A 7,500-nucleotide genomic window follows, 5' to 3' on the forward strand; every position below is an offset into this window, starting at 1 on the left:
GGCACCACTCACACAACACAAACACAATCTAGAACCTTACGTAACGATAAAGTTCCAGATCCTAACTAGACACTCAACTCTACAACACAAACCAGTAGTACCAGTAGTCTGGCCTATATGGCCTAAGACCCTTAGTACTAACTACTAAACAATAATATCAATACTAAACAATACAATCAAACCGTTACCCAGATAGTCCAGCCTCCCGCTGAGAAACTATCTTTAAAGATAACGGGAACCTGCACTCAACAATATCAACACGCAATAATAGAAAACATGATGCATTCTAGCCCTAGTCTTAGTCAGGTTATTAACTCAGTCTTAATTCCATTCATCTCAGCTTAGCCCTTGCTAAACTGAGTCCGGTTCCATAAATAAAATAACCCTAAGGACTCTACCATTCAATAACGTGATCATTCTACTCTATATGCGACTCGATCTACCCTAAATTCCAAGTGGAATTCAAACAAACCAACTCACAGTGTTCTAGGCGAGAAGCAGCTGGTTGATCGGAGAAGACTTGGCCAAAACCCAATGGACGCCTTGACTGGACTGGAATGGACTGATCTTGTCTTGGACACAACCTTGGCTTCACCATGAAGAAGTTGACAGGCCTCGACAGGCTGATCTGGACTCGGACAGAACCTCCTCTAGCTTCTGGACAGTTCTTCGGACTTCCCGCGGAGTATCGAGCAGAACTTCGACTGATCTGAACCCGTGGTTCTGAACTAACTCTGGGCAGCACCTCCACTAGACCATCATAGAATATGACTGGCTTGGACGAATTGAATTCGACAGAGCTTCCGCGTCACAATCGTAGAGAATCGCCGATTGGACGGAACTGGCCTTCTCGGTGGAGTATCGGTCTTCAGAATCGACCATACTCTAGAATCGATCACTTCCTTTCTCTCTCTCTCTCTATAGCCACGTTGACTTGACTCCCATCTGATCTGATCTTCACTTGATTGACCTTCAGTTGGATGTGGGAACCGAAATTCACACTGTCGATTTCCGTTTAAATAAGGAAACTAAGAAAACCCTAGTTTCCCAGAGGACCCGGATATCTGTTAATTACCACACGTCAAGCAATCAGAACACGAGAATAACAACGATAAAAATAAGAAATCGAAAAGAGAGCAAAGTAGATCTTATTCCGAATCTGCGTATGAGCGTTACAACAAGGTATAAGCCTGGGCTCGAGAGCTGTCGGCGAGATTCCTAGTTCTAGCAACCCTAAGACGGCTAAACCTAATTGAGTCGCAGCTCGAAATAACAAAAACGGAAAATTGCCTAAATTGCTCTAAGTGCTAAGTTTGCTCTGAAAAAGTCCTCCCCTCTGCTCCTCGCCTAAGACTCCTTATATACTAGCTCCAAGGTCGGTTTACGCTTTTACTCTTCTGCCCTTAAGCCGTCATAGCAAAAAATGGAGATTTTCCATTTTTCCCGATCTTCATAATTATCTTCAAAACTTCCGTATTTATCCGCGGAAACTTGACATTTATCCTTCCTCGTGGGCCAAGCGTAAACCATTCTGTGGTTTACGGGCTTTTGGTTAGAAAAATCGTAGGATGGGCTTCGAATCGTGTTTTAGGTCCCTTTGGGCCGTCTTCCGACTCGACACGTTTACTACGAGTTTTCCGCGGTTTCTAGTCCACAAAGTTTGATCGACGAATTAGAATAGCGGGAAACATGGACTGAGCTTGCTACGGTCTTCGGAAGATAGCATTCGAAGGTTTGACGAGAATGCATGGACTGGTGTCGTATCGATGTTCGGAAAGGTTCAATCGCTACACAGCGACCGAACTTTGGCTCAAGCCCGGTCGCTACGTAGCGACCGAGCTTGGCTGAGCTCGGTCGCTACGTAGCGACCGAGCGGGATGATCGCTCGGTCGCTACGTAGCGACCAAGCTTTGCTGAGCTCGGTCGCTACGTAGCGACCGAGCTTGGCTGAGCTCGGTCGCTACGTAGCGATCGAGCGGGACGATCGCTCGGTCGCTACGTAGCGACCGAGCTTTGGCTCGAGCTCGGTCGCTACGTAGCGACCGAGCGGGACGATCGCTCGGTCGCTACGTAGCGACCGAGCTTGGCTGAGCTCGGTCGCTACGTAGCGACCGAGCGATCGTCCCGCTCGGTCGCTACGTATCGACCGAGCTTGGCTGAGCTCGGTCGCTACGTAGCGACCGAGCGGGACGATCGCTCGGTCGCTACGTAGCGACCGAGCTTTGGCTCGAGCTCGGTCGCTACGTAGCGACCGAACGGGACGATCGCTCGGTCGCTACGTAGCGACCGAGCGGGACGATCGCTCGGTCGCTACGTAGCGACCGAGCTTTGGCTCGAGCTCGGTCGCTATGTAGCGACCGAGCTTGGCTCGGGTTTGGTTGCTACGTAGCGACCGTACGGCGTGTATACGTAGCGACCGAGCTTGGTTTGTTCGGTTTGAATCCCAAAGGATACTTCTTTGTAAAAACCTCGTATAGGTTATTTTTACGAAAATTACATCTCTTCTTTTACTAACTCTTTCGGAAATACGATCTCCGAGGATTTTCGGGTGGTAATTCCGTCGTAACCGTTTTTGACCCCAACATTGGACAGAACCTTCCCAAGGCGATGACTCGAAATCAATAGAGAACTGATCTCGAAAACTCTCTAAAACTCTCGAAATAGCTCGGAATCACTTGCTTTCTTTTTCTACTTTTCTCTCAAGGTTTTAACTTTGTTTGGACAGGTCTGGATGTGAAGAAATGAGCTGGGGTCGTGGGGTATTTATAGGAGACACCAGCCAATCAGCTTCAGGTTGGTGGCAGCCCGTGTGTCGCTCCGCATGGCTCCGGACGCATGCACGGCGACACCTCGTGCTCCACATGGCTGGCTGCATGTCCAGGACACATGCAGGACGCCACCACTCCTCCCACATGTCAGGCTGCATGACTGGAGCTCATGCAAGGCGCCACACATCCTCACACATGTCGATCAGCATGCTTCGATTGCATGCGTGCGACATCTCGTGCTTGGCCGATCCACCTCGTGCTCCACATGGCTTGCTGCATATCCAGGACACATGCAGGACGCCACAACTCCTCCCAGATGTCAGGCTGCATGACTGGAACTCATGCAAGGCGCCACAGCATCACACACATGGCTGGCCGCATGCTTCGGTTCCATGCGCGGAGACACCTCGTGCTTGGTCGATCCACCTCGTGCTTCTACATGTCAAGCTGCATGTGCAGCTTCCATGCATGTCTACACCTCCTCCTTGTGTTGAGACTCAGCTGCTGATGTGATAGAAAGAACGTCCTGGTCAAATGCATAGAGACACCTCGAGCTTCTTGGTCCATTCGCCTGATTTCGACCATTCCGGTGAATTTTCATCCCGCGATCAATCCCAAATATTTTTCTACACCCTTTCTGATGCTCAGAACAATTTTAATAAACTCCACTTGATCTCTGAAGTTGAGGAAAAATATGTCCTGAGCCTCCGGCTTCCTCGAAGAATTCCATTATACCGAAATTAGGGTTTTCGCCCAACTTCAGGTTTTTCCGTCGTGCTTTGATCCCGTCGTGCTTGCTTCTCGTCGTGCTTGCTTCCCGTCGTGCTTAATTCCCGTCATGTTTCCAATGTCTTTGAAATAATATTCCGCTGATACGAAGTTTCGCGGAAAACTTCGTGCTGAAGAAACGTCATTCTTCACAAACGTCGAGGTTCTAAACCGTCGTGCTTCCAAAAATATTATGTTTCCAAAACGTCCGTCTCATCAATCTACAGCATCTTCTAACTATGGTCGAGCAACTTATTCGACTCATAGTTAACTCACGATCACTTCTTCGCCCACCTCGTACTTCAAAACTTCTCGATCGATCCATATCGCCCGCGACTCGACCACCACAAAGATACTCAACCATTTTTTTTAACGGGTTTCTACATTCCCCCCCCCCCTTAATAGAATTCATCCTCGAATTCTTGGTTGCGCAATTGCTCGTCTTCACAACATTCTCCACTCATCTCCATAACCTCTTTACGCTGTGCACCACAGTTCCTTGAGTGTCTTCTTCAAGGCCTCCACAATCGTCTTCATATCTCATCACTTGAATGATCACTGAGTCATCCTCTTGCTTTTACTCTGCCCTAACACCCTCATTGCCCATGAAACTATCTTGTCCAGATTCCTCAAACCCTTTCTTGATCTTCGTCTTCCCAAATACTGATGAAGTCCTTCCCCAATGAAGTCTTGTTTCCTCCCATCTGTCCAGTCCATACCACTATCCAGTCCCTCTGAAACTGTCTCTCCTCTTTCGCTTTGGGTTTGGGTTTGGCCTTGAACTCCCTCCACTTTAAGGTTTTCATCCCTTAAAGTTTCGATCAACAAACACACTTACTCGCTGCAACTCAAAAGAACACCTCACATGCAAGTTAGTAGACAATTAATCAAATAATCCACTAACCCAGCAAATACTAACAATGCAACCTAACCGCAATTCTAACCAGCAACCTAACAATGCTACCCAAGCAACCTAACAGTTCTAGATTCCACTATCTCAATCCAATTCCTAAAACCACAAATCCTATCGCTGGACGTGACCGGTTTCCCTAATGCCTTTTGTGACTCATTTTGACTCGATAAATATTTAAAACCGATTAAATCATGAGTTCCGGAAGCATGGACAAAACCATGCTCTGATACCACCTCTGTAACACCCCCGAACCGTCCTAGGCATAGGTCGACCCACCGGCCAACAATCAAACAAGAACATGACCGACGGACGACCCACACCAAGGGTTGGAGATGAAAGGCCAACCGGCCAGCCAACAATCAAACAAGAACATGACTGACCGTCCAACCCAACACCATGGTCCGGAAGCGCTACGTGACGGGCTGGGGACGATCCGGTCAGAGTCACAAACTTTACTCCACGACCTAGACCAGTTCATCCACTAACTCGTCCCGCTGCGTCAAGGCATAAGGCTTTGCAACCCGTACCTAGAGTTAGCGTTTTCCGTTAGATCGAGGCCTAAGGCTTTTCAACCCGTACCACGACCTAACGTTGTGTTAGACCGGACTAGTCAAATATCAGAGTACTCATGAAGCGCATATAAAACAATTACTTTTATTGATTCAAGAAATATTCATACATTGAATAATTCAAGACTGGGCCCGGCCTAATGCCAAATCGAGTCAACATAACACAATTCACAATACCGTTTACAAAAGGCATGAAAATCTACACCGGCGGTCCTAACGTCCAGCACGAAGCTATCCGATCATCCTTACCTAAAGCGACCTGCAAAAAGGACAACGGAGTTGGATGAGTAATCTAGTATTACTCAGTGAGCTGGCGGCCTCTACCCGCAACCTAGACTCTACCCAGACAACCCAAAATAACAATCAATCTAGCCCTAGCATGCAATAAAAGCTAAGGCTAAGCAAACCGTTACTAAGTTAGACTTGGCCTCCTGCCATGATCTAGCTTCAAGTAACGGGAACCTGCATTAAAACAAGTCAACAAGCAATCCCTAGTTAACCATATATACGCTTGAGTTCAGTACTCATGTAGTGTTAGACACTTAGACTATACAAATTCATTAATCGATCGACCAACAATCAAACAAGAACATGATCGGCCAACCAATGATACCGCATAGCTTTAATATCCACCACCCTTCACAAGCAATCACTCAAACACATACAGGCCAACGTCAGGCCTACACTAACAAAATACACATCAAGCCTAATCCGGTACCTAAGCCAGACTTAGGACTTAATGTCAGAACCTGCAAGCAAATCAATCAACCACAAACACAATCACACTAATAAGACTATGAGTAACTACGACTCGATCTAACTTGTAACACCGTATATCGGTGCTACACTAACTCGAGGGTTCCATAACCCTCTACGACACTCTAACACAACACTCTAACCTGGGCCCTGGTGACTTCGTGTTCCTCCTCTCTATCGGCAATATCCTATCTCCCTACCACAAAGGCCAGAAGAAGGAACTTTCAACCGACCGCGGCCCACAGTCATTCGGGTCACCGCGCGACAGCCCACAGTCCTTCGGGTCACTGCCACATTACACCGTCGTGTAATACTCAGCCATAGTACATGACACCGTTCGTCTGAGTCTTCCCGATCCAGCGAATAAGGGGTTTCCTTGAACCCGCTGGGTACGAGGCCGAGGAAACACTAATCACCCCTACACAAGCCTAGTATGGGCGGGTTACGCACATACTGTCGGCACACTCACACAACACAAACTCAATCTAGAACCTAACCTAAAGATAAAGTTCCAGATCCTAACTAGACACTCGACTCTACAACACAAACCAATAGTACCAGTAGTCCGGCCTATATGGCCTAAGACCCTTAGTACTAACTACTAAACAATAATATCAATACTAAACAATACAATCAAACCGTTACCCAGATAGTCCAGCCTCCCGCTGAGAAACTATCTTTAAAGATAACGGGAACCTGCACTCAACAATATCAACACGCAATAATAGAAAACATGATGCATCCTAGCCCTAGTCCTAGTCAGGTTATTAACTCAGTCTTAATTCCATTCATCTCAGCTTAGCCCTTGCTAAACTGAGTCCGGTTCCATAAATAAAATAACCCTAAGGACTCTACCATTCAATAACGTGATCATTCTACTCTATATGCGACTCGATCTACCCTAAATTCCAAGTGGAATTCAAACAAACCAACTCACAGTGTTCTAGGCGAGAAGCAGCTGGTTGATCGGAGAAGACTTGGCCAAAACCCAATGGACGCCTTGACTGGACTGGAATGGACTGATCTTGTCTTGGACACAACCTTGGCTTCACCATGAAGAAGTTGACAGGCCTCGACAGGCTGATCTGGACTCGGACAGAACCTCCTCTAGCTTCTGGACAGTTCTTCGGACTTCCCGCGGAGTATCGAGCAGAACTTCGACTGATCTGAACCCGTGGTTCTGAACTAACTCTGGGCAGCACCTCCACTTGACCATCATAGAATATGACTGGCTTGGACGAATTGAATTAGACAGAGCTTCCGCGTCACAATCGTAGAGAATCGCCGATTGGACGGAACTGGCCTTCTCGGTGGAGTATCGGTCTTCAGAATCAACCATACTCTAGAATCGATCACTTCCTTTCTCTCTCTCTCTCTATAGCCACGTTGACTTGACTCCCATCTGATCTGATCTTCACTTGATTGACCTTCAGTTGGACAGAACCTTCCCAAGGCGATGACTCGAAATCAATAGAGAACTGATCTCGAAAACTCTCTAAAACTCTCGAAATAGCTCGAAATCACTTGCTTTCTTTTTCTACTTTTCTCTCAAGGTTTTAACTTTGTTTGGACAGGTCTGGATGTGAAGAAATGAGCTGGGGTCGTGGGGTATTTATAGGAGACACCAGCCAATCAGCTTCAGGTTGGTGGCAGCCCGTGTGTCGCTCCGCATGGCTCCGGACGCATGCACGGCGACACCTCGTGCTCCACATGGCTGGCTGCATGT

The sequence above is a fragment of the Brassica napus genome, unplaced genomic scaffold (assembly GCF_020379485.1).
Source record: "Brassica napus cultivar Da-Ae unplaced genomic scaffold, Da-Ae ScsIHWf_646;HRSCAF=948, whole genome shotgun sequence".
Classification (NCBI taxonomy): domain Eukaryota; kingdom Viridiplantae; phylum Streptophyta; class Magnoliopsida; order Brassicales; family Brassicaceae; genus Brassica; species Brassica napus.